The sequence below is a fragment of the Hemicordylus capensis genome, chromosome 3, assembly GCF_027244095.1.
Source record: "Hemicordylus capensis ecotype Gifberg chromosome 3, rHemCap1.1.pri, whole genome shotgun sequence".
Taxonomy (NCBI): Eukaryota; Metazoa; Chordata; class Lepidosauria; order Squamata; family Cordylidae; genus Hemicordylus; species Hemicordylus capensis.
Window position 1 is genome coordinate 40,053,488 of NC_069659.1, and position 17,083 is coordinate 40,070,570.

Consider the following 17,083-nt stretch of genomic DNA (forward strand, 5'->3'; position numbering starts at 1 on the left):
AGCGAAAACATCTTGGAAAGAGAGAAGGAAGGTTCAAGAGGAGAGAAAAACAAAGGGGAAATGTGCAAGAAGGGAAAGGTAAAATAATAGAAGGGAACAAAAGGAGAAAGAACCCCTATTTTCCTACTGACTTGACATGTTATACCCCCAAAAGTCAAACTTATTTCCTCTGTCTGTCTTCTCAGACCCTTGATTGCTTTCCACCTGTTGCACCCAGGATTCTCATTGGCTCTTTGGGTTCACCATTTCCGTAGTTATTAGAAATCTAATATTCTATGTTGATCATGGCAACCTGGATCCCATCAAAAATCCAATTCCCTACTTTTGACTTTTGCTAATGTTTACTCCCTCAATTAACTGCTATCATCAGGCCTTGTATTCTTCTTCATTACTCAATATACCAAAACCATACACCAACTTGACAAGGTGCGGGTGGAATGGATCTTCCAGTCTCCTCCTCACAAGCATTCCGAGACCTGTGACCACCCACCAGTTGTATGTATGTATGTATGTATGTATGTATGAATGATATTTGTATGCCACCCCAAACATCTGTCTCTGGGCAGCTCACGACAAGATAAAAAGTTAAAACACAAAAATAAAAACTTTACTACAGTTTAAAACCACAATTAAATTAAAAAGCTTAGGTGAAAAGGTAGGTCTGTAAAGATTTTTTTTTTAAAGTAGTTTTGAGATGGAGAGGCTCTCATCTTGACAGGGAGTGCATTCCAGAGTATCGGGGCAGCAACAGAGAAGGCGGGCCTCCACCATCCCTCTGGGAATTCCCTGACTAACCACTCCTTCCATGATATCACTGGCCTGGCGCTTTTTACTTTTCCCCCCAGTGGGCTTTCTGAACTGCTGGCTCTTTCCAGCTCTCCCTTTTTATGGAACCAAGATAGGATTGTGCCATGGTGAACTGCCTTCCCAGAATCCTCCACTCAGCATGCCCTGATTACAGTGTGTTCCTGATAATGCTCAAATTACTGCCTTATCTTCAAGACGTCTTTGACTATACCAAGCTGTGCCTCTCTCTTGCTCAGAGGCTCTTCCCTCTTTCAAGCAAAGTTAGCCTGAGTATGGCTTCTCTGCGTTGAGTCTTTCATAGTAAATAGCAAAATGTTAGATTCTTCCCTTTATTTGTCTCCATTTGGTTCCAATTCTGGCCCATCGTTCCTTTTCAGTACAAGCTTCCATAGTTCAGCATAGTCCAAAAACAGGCCTTCATCAGCAGTAACTTCTTACTGCTTGAACAAAACTTATGTATCTGATGGATCAAGATAAAGAAGTAATAAAAGCAAAGCTTGAATTGACATGGTTCAAAAGCCTGCCGGTGAATAACTATGCTGAATTGCCAGACAGACAATATACAAGGAAGTACAATAAATGCTCTAAAAAATTGCAAAAATGGGGCCAGCAGATAAACAGATAAGGACCTGAGCACTTGTAAATGCCACAGTCTAAGAAATGTCACTCTGCAGATAATTAAAACTGGAAACAGGAAGAAGTGTTTCCCAGCAGTACATTTTAATGGAGATACATGTTACATGACTCTTTGATTTCAGTTTGGTTCAATTCCTTGGTCAACTCAAAAGGTTTTAACTGCTTTAGGCTTTTATCTGAGAATATACAAAATTGCCAAAGAGGCTATTCCCACGACCAGCCGAAACCGGGCTAAGGGAACCCAGCCCGGTTTTGGCTGGTTGTGTGCTACCACAGGAGTTGTGTGGCTCCCGGAGGCAAGCCTGCTGAAATGGCCCCCCTTAAATGAGGTTAGTGGAGCGCGCTTTTCTGATCGTGTGTTGCCACAGCACAGCTCTATGCTGCAGCAACTCACGAGTAGCCCCCTGACTGGGAGGCGACAACAAGCTTTGTGGTGTTGGGGGTTCCCCAGGATGCCCTGCGTACTTGCACGGGGCATGATGGGACTTCTGGGGGCTGGGAGGCTCCCAAACCCGGCCACCCCAACTGGCTCCATGATGGAGCTGGTAATCATGTGGGCGGCCACTCAGGGTGGGCTCTCTGCTTGTCTGTGAGCCTGCTCTCCCCGCAAAACTCTTGTAGGTGTGGAGAGCCTTAGAGAAATTGAGATAAACGGAAGCTTTATTAACAAAAAGCTAGAATTGGTGGTAAACTTTATTTTGTTTTTATATTCATAATTTAAAGCCCATCCTTCCTGAAAATTTCAGTCTCAAAATGCCTCATAAATGCTAACTTGGCAAAGAGGCACCTTTTACCGTGGTGATTCTCTTTATTTGGCAGGGGGAGAGTAACTGGCCCTATCCACCCTCAGCACAGTACCTCCAGTGACTGTTGCTGGTGTCTATCTTGTGTTTCTTTTTAGACTGTGAGCCCTTTGGGGACAGGGATCTAATTTATTTATTTATTATTTCTCTGTGTTTACCGCCCTGAGCCATATTTGGAAGGGCGGTATATCAATCAATCAATCAATCAATCAATCAATCAATCAATCATAAGAGGCATTTAAATAATATTTCAATAACAAAAGAAATATATAACCCAAATAGAATGCTAGTAAAAAGAACAATTTTAAAAAAAATTAGCAAACAGATTTTTTTTTAAAATCAGGTGTTTCTAGTCTTTTAAAAACAAATGTACCCCGCCTTCCATCACAAACCATGAGCTCAGGTACTCCATAAAGAGAACCCATAAAGATAAATGGTCACACACACACACACACACACACACACACACACACACATTTAAATGTTACAGTTATGAGACAAGTTACTCCCATTACTGACTTACATCCAGACTAAGTTGCTCATGAGTACTCCTATTGAAATTAATGGGACTAGCCCGTCTCATAACTGTGACATTAAATTCATTTGTGGGTATACACAGATATACATAAAAACACAAATTTGAGTGTTACAGTTAGGAAGACAGGCTACTGTAGTCACTGGCGCACATCCACATTAAATCATTCATAAGCAGTCTTAGAGGGCATGCACACAAGGAGCCCTACGAGTTGCTTGCCCAGCCCTACCCGGGTAGGGCTGCTCGTGTGGAGCCAGGGTAGCCCAAGTTTTATACACATGCTTATGCTGAGGTAGAAGGGTGTGAGTGCACCCCAGTCCTCAGTCATATGAGCACTCAGGCGGCAGCCCAAGCATTCTTAGAGCCGGGTAGCCAGAGCACCCAGCAGCAGGAAAATCCTCCAATGCACTGCGCTCCTTGCACAGTGCATTGTGGAATGTGGAAGGCTAGAGCATGCTTTCCTTCTGCTCCCTTGCCACTGCCGGAGCCATCGCACGCCAGTAATGTGGGTGAACAGCGAGGGGAAGCCCAGGAGCAGCGATAGTCACATGGGGGGAGGTAGGGGGGCTCCTGCCTTCTCCCCAGCCCGGGTAAGTTCTGGTCATGAGAACAACCTTTTAGTTGACTTGTTCTATTAATTTTAGTGAGAGTACTCAATGCTAACTTTCTGAAGCTTTATTACAGTCAGGCTAAAAGGCCAGTCAATCAGGAGTCATTTAGCCAGCTGAGCACAGGAGGATGGTCTGAACCCCGCCACCTTCTTTTCTGCAGTCACACGTTGCCAGAACCTAAGGGGTATACTCGTGGGTCAAATGGGCCGTAACCCAAAATTTGGCTTAAAATAAGCCAAATCTGGCAACAGCCCACTCCGACACATCAGCTTCAAACCAGCAATCCTCAGATGGGGACCAAATAGCACCGCTGCAGTATGGGAAGGCAGGAGGGTTCTGAGTACTCCCTGAGAGCCCTTCAAATACCGCTACAGGTACTAGTACCCCAAGCGGAACTCCTGCCGTAGCTGATCCTCCTGCCTACGTTCAGGTGGACATATAAAAACCAAAAGAAGAGAGAATAAAGCCTGAAAGAGCAAATCCCATTCTTTTCAACAGTACACTAGATTCCATGCTCAACAGGATAACTAGTTACATGGCATGTGGGGAGAAAGACACAACAGAACATTTGGTATTACTTTCCTTGCCTGCCATACAGAACATAAGAACATAAGAATAGCCCTGCTGGATCAGGCCCAAGGCCCATCTAGTCCAGCATCCTGTTTCGCACAGTGGCCCACCAGATGCCGCTGGAAGCCACAGACAGGAGTTGAGGGCATGCCCTCTCACCTGCCATTACTCCCCTGCAACTGGTACTCAGAGGCACCCTGCCTTTGAGGCTGGAGGTGGCCCACAGCCCTCCGACTAGTAGCCATTGATAGACCTCTCCTCCATGAAGTCATCCAAACATGTGTTTAAAACATGTGTTTAAATATCTGTTTTATTGGTACTTAACTCATCAGCAGACCAGACACATTCATCAAGCTGGCTCTAGAAGAGGGCATATATGTCAACAAACTGGGATGCATGTACACATTGGGCTAGAATGTCCAGAATGTCTGATCTGGAATCTTAACAGAAATATGAGAAGTTATAGGTTGCAGTTGCGATTTATTTCCTAAATTGCTTCAAATGTTCAAAGACCTTCCAAGACATTATCTTGTTCTAACTCACAACCCTGTACTGACAGTGTTATTATCCTCATATCCCCGATAAGGGACTGAGGGGCTAGGAGGGAGTGTCTTGGCTGAAGCCACCTGAAGAGTTTGTGGCAGAGGAGAGATTCAAACCAGGGTCTTCCTGATTTGTAGCTCAGGCTCCCAGACATGGCGTTATTCCAGCTCTCACCATCATAGATCCAGCAACATCAATGCACATGGCTGCTTACCAAATCACATGGTAATGGGGGGGGCAGATAGGTCCCTGCTCCCAAGGAGCTTATAATAAGCAGGTTCACACAACCCACTGAAAGTCATTAAACTGGGAACTGAAGGTTCCCAGCTTGTTGCAGCATGGCTGGTTCTGGTCCATGACTTGGCTGGGCATGTTCTTCCTGCCACGTGACCCTCTCTCCATTGCAGGGAATCCCAGATGACATCATCAGGCAGCCGATGCTATTGGCCATAAGGAATCCCAGGCCACCTGCCAGCAGGGATTCCTCTTTAAGCCAGGGATGTCCTCAGCATCTTTCCCAAGGTAGTGGATCCTCTTGAGACAGGGGACCTGGCCATTGGGAAGGAAGCCTCAGATGTTAACCTTTATTTAAATCTGAACTGGCCGATGATAAGGGGTCAGCAGAGGACAAGGGCTTATTTTTGCTAGCAAGCCCTGTGATTCCACCAGGGGCGTAGCAATGTTGGAGTGCCTAAATTATTTTTAAAAAGAGTTTGTAAACTGTGGACGATGCAAGTCATTTAATGGTACTAGAGAAAGACATGCTGTTCAGGTAGCTCCAGGTCTTAACACTCACATCAATTTCAGAGGAGTAATACAACCGAAGGAAGCCCGGACGAGTGAGCGGCTGGGGGAGTCAGTCATGTGACTTGCCTCTGGGGGTCCCCCATGGCAGTTGGCCCCCAGACAACTGTCTCCCCTTGCCTTATTATAGTTACGCCCCTGGATTCTACACTTTGGACAGCGGCTGTGACAACGAGGCATGGAAGGGGGTGCAGGTAATGGGAACCTCCTCTCCTGCTTCAAGACTGTGAGGCCAAACATAGAATTTTTCCCCTCTTCCTTGAGAGCCAGGACTTGACACAAGGAGTGCATATTCCTGTCGGGCATGATGTGTGAACCCACTAACCTCTGGTTCACAGGTAGTTACTAACTTCTTATTAACTCAAGACCTACCAAAAGCTGAATTTTGGCTTGACAAAGCCAATAAGATGTTGGTAACACTGGAGAGTTTGGTGGGAAGGAGTAACAAGTATAGTAAGGTATGTTTACCCATGAATGTAGACAAAATGCACTTATAGGTTGGCTCTTTAAAAGCTTCCTTGCAGTTGGGAATGGCAATTAAGGGGGATAAGCAAAAGGTTAGATGGGAAAGGTGGGTTTTGAAGAAGGATTTGAAGGAAGGGAGAAAGGTACCTTAAAAAGGTAGCACTTATTTTTTACAGAAAAATAAAAAAAAATATTTTCTTAAAAGTATTTTAAGCCTGCTTTTCTGTTTTAAAGGATATGTAAAGCGGCATAAAATAGAAACAATAAAAGTAAGGAACATGTTTGTCAAAATAACATAATTAGTTATTTCTAGGCATAATTAGTAACAGCAGATTAAAACAGCAGTAAAACAGCTGTTAAAACTCCCCTAAAAGTTATTTGGCTGATATTCTCCCTAATGGTGTGGAACCGTGCAAAGTGCCTCCACAACACTTAGTAATCCAGAGTTGGGCTGTGCGACCCTCACGGACCTACTTCTGGGTCACACAAAACACTTCCAGGGAAAGGGGAATTGGCAGAAATCACACATGCCCCCAGGGTAGCACAACACCTGAATACTTGGAGGCACTTTGCAAGCTGAGCCTGCTTACTTGAGCCTGCAAGCTGAGCCTGCTTCAAGGGCTTACCATCTTTATGATAACGAGGTGCTTCACACAATCTGTGTGAAATGCCAGGCAGATTTGTGCGGGGAGAGCAGGCTTTCTCCGCTTTCCCTGAAGAGAGCAGCCTCCAAGCCCTGGGTGGCTGCCCACACAACTGCCCGCTCCGTTACAGAGCTGGTGGGGGCTGTGGGGATCGGGGGCCACCTGGCCCCCGGAAATTCTAGGATACCCCGCACGAGCGGGAGAGACCCCCAAGGCCAGGAGGCTGGCTGCAGCCTCCCAGTTGTGGGGTCTACTCATGTGTCACTGCGTGCCGCAGCGGTAGATGATCAAGGAAACAAGGTTAACCGAGCGCTTGCTCAGTTAACCCTGTTTAAGGGGAGGGGCAATTAGGCAGGCTAGCTGCCCTGGAACCACCAGGCTCACCCACGAGCCCAGTAGTTCCCTCGATCAGTAGAAAGTGGGGTAGGCTCCCTTAGCCCGCTTTTTACTGATCGTGGGGATAGCTTCATTGTCTTAAATTGAATTTTATGTGTGTTTTAATGCTTGTTTTAAATTTCTGACTGTTTTATTTGTGAACTGCCTTGATACTTTTGTAGTTGGCAGTATATAAATGTATTAAATGAATAAAATAATTAATAAATAAGCAAATCAGACACCTTTCAGAAGTTTCAAAGTGATCTCCAAAGTGAAGCAGCCCTTCTTCTCACAAGCCTAATATTTTCTACCAGCATGCAAAGAGAATTTCAGAGGGTAAATTGATTTCAGCTCTATGTCAATGTACAGATGGTGTGTTAATTGTAAAGGCTTTTTAGCAAGTCTTGGATAAGCACAATGTGGAAGTCAGAATTTCTAGTGCATTGTTTATTAATCAAGACTATCACTGCACCATTGTTCAGATATATCATTATCCTGCTATTCCGTGCTGCTGAAGAGCTGGTGTGTACAAGCCTTGGTGCATGTCTTTGCTCAGAGTGAGCTGGATATCATGTGAGACATGAAGTCAAAGGATAAGCAACTACCCATGGAGATGCATCCAAGCAACCCAAGCAAGACAAACCTGTAGTGCTTAATTGCAGTTAAACTATTTTACAGAGAGGATGTTCATAGAAACGTAATTAGCTCGTGAGTGATTACGCTGATGGCTCACATGTTTTTGTTCTTTTGACACCTGCTGGTTTGCATACATCATACAGCTTGGCTAAGATACATCACAGCTGAAAGCAACGGCCTTGCAAGAAGCTATTTTTGAAGTCTGCAGTGATCATGGGAGAAAACAGAGCCAAAAGAAACTATACTGGTGGGAAAGAGCCAGCTAGCGTGCATCACTGAGTGGTATTAGCAGCTAATGAAACACAGAGGCTCACAACATGCTGAGATGAAGCTAGAAATTAGATGGCTTTCAATGGTTAGCCCATTCTGTGCAAAGTAGGGATCTTAAGAAGAGCCAGGCTGGATCAGAACTTTTGGCAAGGGACCAAGGACAGACATCCCAGAGTGGCCCTTTCATAAGATACCACTGTTTCAGGCGGCAGATTTGGGGGGCACCAGCTGGACAACAAGATAGCTGCCTGGTGCTACTGCCATCAGAGCAGCTCTTTGTGACTGATCTGTAAGGAGAGCCTCCCCTTTCAAAGCTTGCATGAAGTGCAAGAAACATGAGGAGAAAAGAAGAAGCTGCTGGCAACCATCCCTCCTTCCTGCCTCGGGAGCCACTTTCAAAGCTTGCAAAGGTCAGTTTTGAAAGTGGGGCTGGTCCACACCAGAATTCGGCACCTCACCTCAGGGGGCTCAATATCTTGGGTCGCCCCTCTCCCAGGAGCCTAAATGGTCTATACACCGACACCTCATTTTACAACTAATATAAGAACTAGGAGTGATATTTTAAATAAAGTATGCTGTCTAGTCGGTGTCAGCTCCTGGTGATCAGAGAGCCCTGTGGTTGTCTTTGGTAGAATACAGGAGGGGTTTACCATTGCCTTCTTCTGCGCAGTATGAGATGGTGCCTTTCAGCACCTTCCTATATCGCTGCTGCCTGATATACGTCTTTCCCAAAGTCTGGGGAATGTACCAGCGGGGATTCGAACTGGGAACCTCTGGCTTGCTAGTCAACTCATTTCCCCACTGCGCTATTAGGTGGCTGATATATTAAACAACTTATGGACTAGTCCTGGATGTGCAAGCTGAAATTAGTGGTCTGTGGATTCTAACCCTTTTCCTACACAACTACATGGCAAGGGGTCATAGCTCAAAAGTAGAGCCCCTACTTTGTATGCTGAAGGCCCTGGACTCGTCCCTGACATTCCCAACTCTGTTGCCAGATTTGGCTTTTTAAAAGCCAAATTTTGGGTTACGGCCCATTTGACTCACGAGTATACCCCTTAGGTTCTGGCCATGCCCGGCCACTAGCAAAGCAGATGCCTCAGGATCTGCTAGGGATGTGCACAGAACCAGTTTGGAGGCCATTTATGGGCCTCTGAACCAGTTCGAACGGCAGCCGATTCCACCGGTTCGACAGTGGGGAGTGCAGCTTTAAGGGTGAGGGAGGATGCGCCTCCCCCTCACCACATTTCCCCCGCTGGCGCTCAGTTCCTTAAACATTCCCCAGGGCGGCAGTGTACCTCCTTGCCATCCCCTTCGCTATGTTTACCAGAAGTACCCGGAAGTAGTGGATGCATGTGTGCGCTTGCGACACGACATGCATGCGCTTGTGCATGCTGCTCACAGGTGCATCTGCGCACAGGTGCATCTGGAGGTACGCTGCCGCCCCAGGGGATGTTTAAGGAACTGAGCGCTGGCAGGGGAAATGCAGCGGGAGGGTGTAAGTGCATCTTCCGCCGCCCTTAAAGCTGCACCCCTTCCGCCGTCAAACCAGCCCCTGCCGGAACCCCTGCCAGTTCTGTGCACAGCCCACAAGCAGATCTTGAAGACTATAACCAGCAACTGCTAGACTGCCTCTGAATCTGCAGATTTGGTTTGGCCATTGCAACTGATTCATAGTCATAGTTCATTGGTACAGAATATCCCCTCAAGGTAGTAACAAACAGTCCCAAGGCCATGTAGAGGATACATTCCAAGGCTGCAATGCACACATCTGGCCCTTCTCTGAGATTATGCCTACAGTACAGTTAAGGTGTAGGTGAAATGGAGAAATATGTGTGTGTGTGACCCTTGCAGATAAAACCAGCAGAAACACAAAGTACATTTCGGGAACTAAGGTTAGCTAAATATAAAAGAGCAATCAAGACAAGCAAAGATCAGAATGTTGGTTTTCCCCAGAGCTTCCTCAGAGCTTAAGAATCAGTTAAACTATCATGACTAATAGCCACTAATAAACCTTTCTTCCTCCATGAATCCTATTAGTCATATGACAGTAATACTTGCAAATTTCAGCAGGCATGGCTTTTTACCACGGTAACTTTATGATGAAAGAAGCTGTACCTATCAAGATTCTCTCTTTGGGAGCTATTATTAAAGATACAAGAACTGTGTCCCACATAGAGAATCTGGAAACCCTTAATCCACAGAAAGTGTTCATCTTAGAAAGGGGAAGGTGGCCAGTAGGGCTGCCAATATATAAAAAACAATGGTGCCCTACTTTTGACAGCCACCAAGGGTTAAACTCTTTCCTGGCACAGAAATAAGGGGGAAGGTTTCATCTGTTGATATTCTCAGCTTCAGACAGTGTCATCTGTTTGAAATTCAGCATGCAGAAGCTAAAGGCATAGGAGCTCTTCCAGAATAAGTTGGCAACTCATTGGCCTGTAGCAAACTCTCCAAAATGGCCAGGTTTTGTTTGATAGAGCTTCTTTAAGGGCTGCATGAAAGGCAGAAATTAAGCAGATGCTGCTTTCTCCATCAAGCATCTCTAGTCTGCACTTGTTGGATTTCTGCCCACCATATTGCTTTGTCTTCAGTCTGGAGAAATATAGTAGAACACAGTATTGGCGTGAAGTATACCCTGTTGTTGTTGTTTAGAATATTTATATATAACTTAGCAACAAAAAGTTCTCCAAGAGGTTTACACAGCAAAAGGAATATGGCTCCCTGTCCTGAAAGAACTCACAATCTAAAATGAAAAACAAGGGAGACACCAGCAGCACCCCCTGTCTGAAAGGGGTGTTATGCTGGCTGAAGAGGAACAATTGTTCTCCCCTTGCTAAACATAACAGAGCCCCCACTTTCTCCCATGATTATACTGGCATGATTGTGCCAGTATAGCTAAGCTGAAGAGTGTTTTCAACGTTCCACCATTATAAGCCCTAAACATTATATTACTTATAAAATCATAAAACCACCCTCAGCCATTTTTGGAAGGGATGTATTTAATTCAAATATATAAAAATAAATAAAAACCATTTGGCCAATCTGCCTGGCCATCAGCACGCAATCACTAGGTGACAGGAGACGCCTCCCCTGCAAATTTGATGAAGATCCATTGGAAAATGGCTTAGAGCATTATAATGTTTTTCTCTTTTGAACAGGGGTATAAAGGGTTGGCGACATTTTTTCAGATTGAGGAAGTGCTAGTTAAATGATTTTGTAGTCCATTTGCACAATTTCATCCTTTAGACTGCATGCCAGAAAAGTGCCTTTTGTATTTCCCCCGGGACCCAATTAATTGTTATTTTAAAATTGATCCCCAAAGTTGAGTTTTAAGAGGCAAAAAAATGCATTTTAATGCTGACAGAGTCTGCACAGTACAAGTTTGTGGTTACAGTGCCAGCAGCGTTGCCCACAATAAACATGGCAGCCTTACAGACCTGTGTAAACCCTCAAATTAAAAGGGAGGTGCCAGCGATCCAGACAACTGAATCGCGTTTCAGCACATCCCTAGCTGTAAAGACTTTGCACAGTCTGGTATATGATGATGGCTTTAGAAGTGAGGCTCCATGCTCCCACACTTTGCCTTGGTCTTTCAGTTGGACATTGGGCTGGGGAGGGATGCATCCAGACAGACATTCAACAGATGCAGTTTCCCTAATGACTTCCTAGAGATGCCCCTAATGAATTTCTGCCTGATGCATCTCTGATGTGTGGGGGCATAGATGGAGTCTCATTTCTAAAACCATCATCATCATATTATTATTTCTTGTTTACACAGTCAGACAGGTGTTATTGACTGGTTTGTTTTATCCAGACATCGAGTCCTTCCCAAGGACCTGGGATGGCTGAATTTTATTGTCAGCGTTGTTGCTGTTGTTATAGATATCGTCACAGAATATAGGCTGTTCCCAGTAAAGCTGCTTTTTGTAACTGGCTGATGGTGATTTCTGTGGCCCCTATGGTGTTGAGGTGCTCTTCAAGGTCTTTTGGAACTGCACCCAGGGCGCCAATTACCACTGGGATTATTTTGGTCTTTTTTCTGCCACAGCCTTTCAATTTCAATTTGTAGATCTTTGTATTTGGTGATTTTTTCTATTTCTTTTTCTTCTATTCTGCTATCCCCTGGTATTGCTATGTCGATTATTTTGACTTGTTTTTCTTTCTTCTTAACTACAGTGTTATCTGGTGTATTGTGTGGCAGATGTTTGTCTGTTTCTAGTCGGAAGTCCCATAATATTTTTACATCTTCATTTTCTTCACCCTTTTCAATTTTATGGTCCCACCAATTCTTGGCTACAGGTAGCTTGTATTTTTTGCAGATGTTCCAGTGTATCATCCCTGCTACCTTGTCATGCCTTTGTTTGTAGTCAGTCTGTGCGATCTTCTTACAACAGCTGATCAGGTGGTCCACTGTTTCATCTGCTTCTTTACAAAGGCGGCACTTGCTGTTTGTTGTGGATTTTTCTACTTTTGCTCTTATTGCATTTGTTCTTAGTGCCTGTTCTTGTGCAGCCAGTATTAAACCCCTGTTTCTTTCTTCAAGTTGCCATTCTTAAGCCATTGCCAGGTCTTGGTGATGTCTGATTGTGTAAATATTGACCATGCAGGGGCTTATTTCTCAATTTTTCTGCTCGGTTCTTGACTTGCTCTTTCTTGTAGGCCTGCTTTGTTTCATTGGTGTTGAATAGTTTCACGTTCTTGACCATTTGAAGTGCATCTTCTTCACTGTCCCTTATATATTCTTCAAGGCCTCTTTTCTCCTCCTCTACTGTTTGATGGACTTGCAGCATTCCTCTTCCACCTGAGCTGCGAGGGAGGTAGAGCCTATCTACATCACTGCGGGAGTGCAGAGCATGATTGCTGGTCATGATCTTCCTGGTCTTACGATCTAGCGTCTTTAGCTCTGCCTGGGTCCAGTCTATTATTCCTGCAGTGTATCTAATAACAGGTATAGCCCAGGTGTTTATGGCTTGTATGATGTTCCCGCCATTGAGTTTGGACTTGAGGATTTTTCTGACTCTCCTAATGTATTCACTTCCCATTTTTCTTTTAACTTCAGTGTGTGCAATGATGTTGATGTTGTTGTTGTTGTTGTTGTTATTTTTACATTTTATATCCCGCTCTTCCTCCAAGGAGCCCAGAGCGGTGTACTACATACTTAAGTTTCTCCTCACAACAACCCTGTGAGGTAGGTTAGGCTGAGAGAGAAGTGACAGGCCCAGAGTCACCCAGCTAGTATCATGGCTGAGTGGGAATTTGAACTCGGGTCTCCCCAGTCCTAGTACAGCACTCTAACCACTCCACCACGCTGGCTCTCCACACCACGCTGACTCAGCTTATTTGGCGTGGAAATTATCATGGGCACCTTAAACTGCATTATGGATGGGAATATAAATAACCCCAGCTCTGCCAACCCCTGCTAACTGAGCAAAGAGGCACCTTTTTACTTTAGTTTGGTGATTCTCTTTATTTAGCAGGGGGAGAGCAACTGGCCCTATCCACCCCCAGCACAGTACCCCTTCAATGACTGTTGCTGGTGTCTGTCTTATGTTTCTTTTTAGATTGTGAGCCCTTTGGGGACAGGGATCAATTCATCTTATTTATTAATTCTCTATGTAAAGCGCTTTGGAAACTTTTGTTCTTGTTGTTGCCATGATATATGCAACAAGCAGCTTATTTCTTTGTTTACATTTTGAAAACAATCCTACCAAGCCATCATATCTTACAGCACTTCCTCCTGTGCTAAAGCTTGCCGTCCGGCAAGTATCCTGTACTGCAGCTGCGGAATGCAAATGAAGCTTACCCAGGTTAGCAACTAGAAACCCTAATTCAGGGCTGTACCACTTACCTCCAACTGTTGTTAGATTACAACTGAGCTCTCCTGCTTCTGTCTTTTAAATGTTTTTTGTGTGTGGTGTCTTATGGTTTTGATTGTTTAACTGATTTTAAGGTTTTAAATGTTATTTTATGGAGAGGAGAGCTGGTCTTGTGGTAACATGACTTGTCCCCTTAGCTAACCAGGGTCCACCCTGGTTGCATTTGAATGGGAGACTACATGTGAGCACTATAAGATATTCCCCTTAGGGGATGGAGCCGCTCTGGGAAGAGCATTGGGGTTCCAAGTTCCAAGATGCTCTCTGGCTTCTCCAAGATAGGACTGAGAGAGATGCCTGCCTGTAACCTTGGAGAAGCTGCTGCTAGTCTGTGAAGACAATACTGAGCTAGATAGACCAATGGTCTGACTCAGTATATGGCAGCTTCCTATGTTCCTATTTCCCACCCACCCCTTTAATGCAGTATTGCATTGTTTCAATAGCACCATTTAAGACCATGATTTTATGGGAAGAGAGCTGGTCTTGTAGTAGCAGGCATGACTTGTCCCCTTAAGCTAAGCAGGATCCGCCCAGGTTGCATACAAAAGGGAGACTAGAAGTGTGAGCACTGTAAGATATTCCCCTTAGGGGATGGAGCTGCTCTGGGAAGGGCATCTAGGCTCCAAGTTCCTTCGCTGGCATCTCCAAGATAGGGCTGAGAGAGATTCCTGCCTGCAACCTTGGAGAAGCCGCTGCCAGTCTGTGTAGACAATACTGAGCTAGATAGACCAATGGTCTGACTTGGTATATGGCAGCTTCCTATGATCCTATGTTTTATTGTATATTAAATTTCATAAACCACCTTGGATGCTTTATGAAAGGCAGAATAAAAATCGAACAATCAATAAATACAATAAAGTCCCATCATCCTCAGTCACACCGGCCAGTTTTATTTAATTTGTTTGTTTGTTTATTTATTTATTAGCATATTTCTATACCGCCCAAAACACAAGTTCTCTGGGCGGTTTACAAAACAATAAAAACAGCCAATAAAAAGATTAACGTATTTCAACAATTTAAATTTAAAAAGCTAAAACTATTATTAAAACACAATTAAAACACAATTATCATTAAAACACAATTAAACACATTGTCATGAATGATGGGAGTTGTAGTCCAACAGCTTGAGGAGCCAAGTTGTGTAGCCCTGCCCTAGGCCCCCGGCACAATTCAGGAGAGTGTCACAACAACAGCAAATCTATTGCATGTAAACAGTCATTCAGTACTGAAGGGGCTTAAGAGCCTTAGATCCTTCACTGAATACTCGGTGATATCACATGTATGTAACACGTGTCTGAAATCTCAGAAGCACCCTGTGTAATTACAAAGCTGTTTACTTGCAGCTGACTCTCTAATCATTAAGAGTTAGCTTGTGCTAACAAATACGGAGTTAGTGTAATCTCAATAGGTAATGTTATATGCACGATGAGTCAAAGTTTCAGGATCCAAATAATCCAGCATTGTTTGGGTGTGGTTCAGATCTACAAATGACTTGTTAAATCATCTTCATCTCAATCTGAAGCTGTAACTTCAGATTGATTAGCTTCAGTGGGGAGAAGGGAAAAGCACTGCTACACACACACACACACACACACACACACACACACTTACTTTTTTTTTAAAGCAAGGAAGTTTGGAGGGGCCTCGCATGGCGGGGGGGCACTCACGGCTGGGCGGTCCAGGTGCCCAAATTACTTTGGTGAGCCCCTGGCAGTGCTCTTTGGACCAGTCTTCTGGGACAAAGTCTGGTCCTCAGCAAGGGGAGGGGGCCTCCAAATGTCCTGGGGCCTCCCTGCAGCCTCTTGCCACGCCTGCCCCCACCGTGCCAATCTCTTTTTTGTGTGCCATGTGCATGCAGTGTAGCCAGGGATGGGGGGTGGTGGCAGCTAAGCCAATTGCCCTGGCCAACCAAGGCCTAAGCAAGTGAGCCACTTCCATGTCACGTGCTTCTGACAGTCACAACTCACACTGCGCAGGCGCATGGAAGTGGCTCACCTGCTCAGACCTCTGGCCAGGCCCAGGGTGGGACCATTGGCATAACTGCCACCACAGAGGCCCGTTCGGCTGCGACTTTCAGCTCCCAATCTCCAGCCATGCACACGGCCCATTAAAAAAGAGAGATTGGTGCAGCAGGGTGGGCACTTTGGAGGGCTGCAGGGAGCCCCTCAGGATATTTGGAGGGCCCCCAAAGATAAGAGAGAGGTGGGCATGCCACACAAAGTGCAGGTCAGTGGGTAGCTGCCTTCAGAATCCCCCCCCTCAAAAGTTTCCCACTTTCCCTAAAGGGTGGGGGTGGGGCTCCAAAGCCCTTTAGGTCTGGGCTCCTAAAACACCTGGGTGCACCACTGAGCACAGCAAATCAAGGCAAGGTTGGCTTTGCTCGCTTGCTCTCTCTTCCCCCACCATGCAAGTCAGGTGTGTCAGTGGTTGCTTGGAGAGGGAAAAGGAGACAGGAAGCGCCCCTCAAGAATTGGTGCCCTAGGTGATTGCCTAGGTTGGCCTAGTGGATGGGCCTGCCCTGTATATGCAGTTTGATAGAGGGGTGTGTGTGTATCTATAGATATAGATATAAATATAGATACAGATACAGATATACACACACACATACAGGGAGGGAGGGAGGGAGGGAGAGACAGACAGACAGATATATGGTTGAAAACTTCTGAGGTTGCTCTTTTTGTTTGTATGCTTACTTGATTGAAAATATTCACATCTTGCCCCTTAATCACATGAATTCACAAGATGGTTAATAAATCTAAAATACAAAGTTTCACAGAAATGTGAAAACATTTACAGAAATGTAACTGAGTAAGGGAGGAATACAGGTGAAGGAAGAGGATATGGTTATTCAACAAGGGACAGAAGGAATGTGCTGTGCAAATGACTTCTTTTTAAAAAATATATATGAGCAAGTTGCCAGGTTGCAACCTGGAGACACTGAATTTCCCTGGTGATGCAGTGCTGCTGTGGCTTCTCCTGCCCCATTCCTGCATGGATTATCTGCCCACATCTTACTCCTACTATGAGGGTGGCCACTGAACTAGGGGAAGGACAGGGCAGGAGAAGCCACAGCAGCATTGTCTCCCAGAGCGTCATAACATTTAAAGTGAAATGCAGTGTCTCCAAAATGCAATTGGCAGTTCTATGTATGAATGCCAATAGAAACCTGTGTGGAACAAGATTAGGGGAAAGTGGAAAGAGCAGGGAGGGAAACTGAAGGCCAGAGGTGGCAATTACAAAATGGTATTGTTGGCTGGGCACTGAAAAACTCTAAAGCTAAAGGCTTGAAAATTCTCTAAAGCTAAAGGCTTGAAAATTACATGTGGGGAAATGAAGGAGCTAGTCCTCACCATAAGAGGCACCTGAAGTGTTCTCAGTCTAATGACATTGCTAAAGAAAAGAAAGCTGGAAATAACCTAAGGAAGGATATACATGATAAAGTGTACACTGATGATTTACTGTATGTATTGTTAATGATAGCAGCATCATTAACAGTATAAATACATGG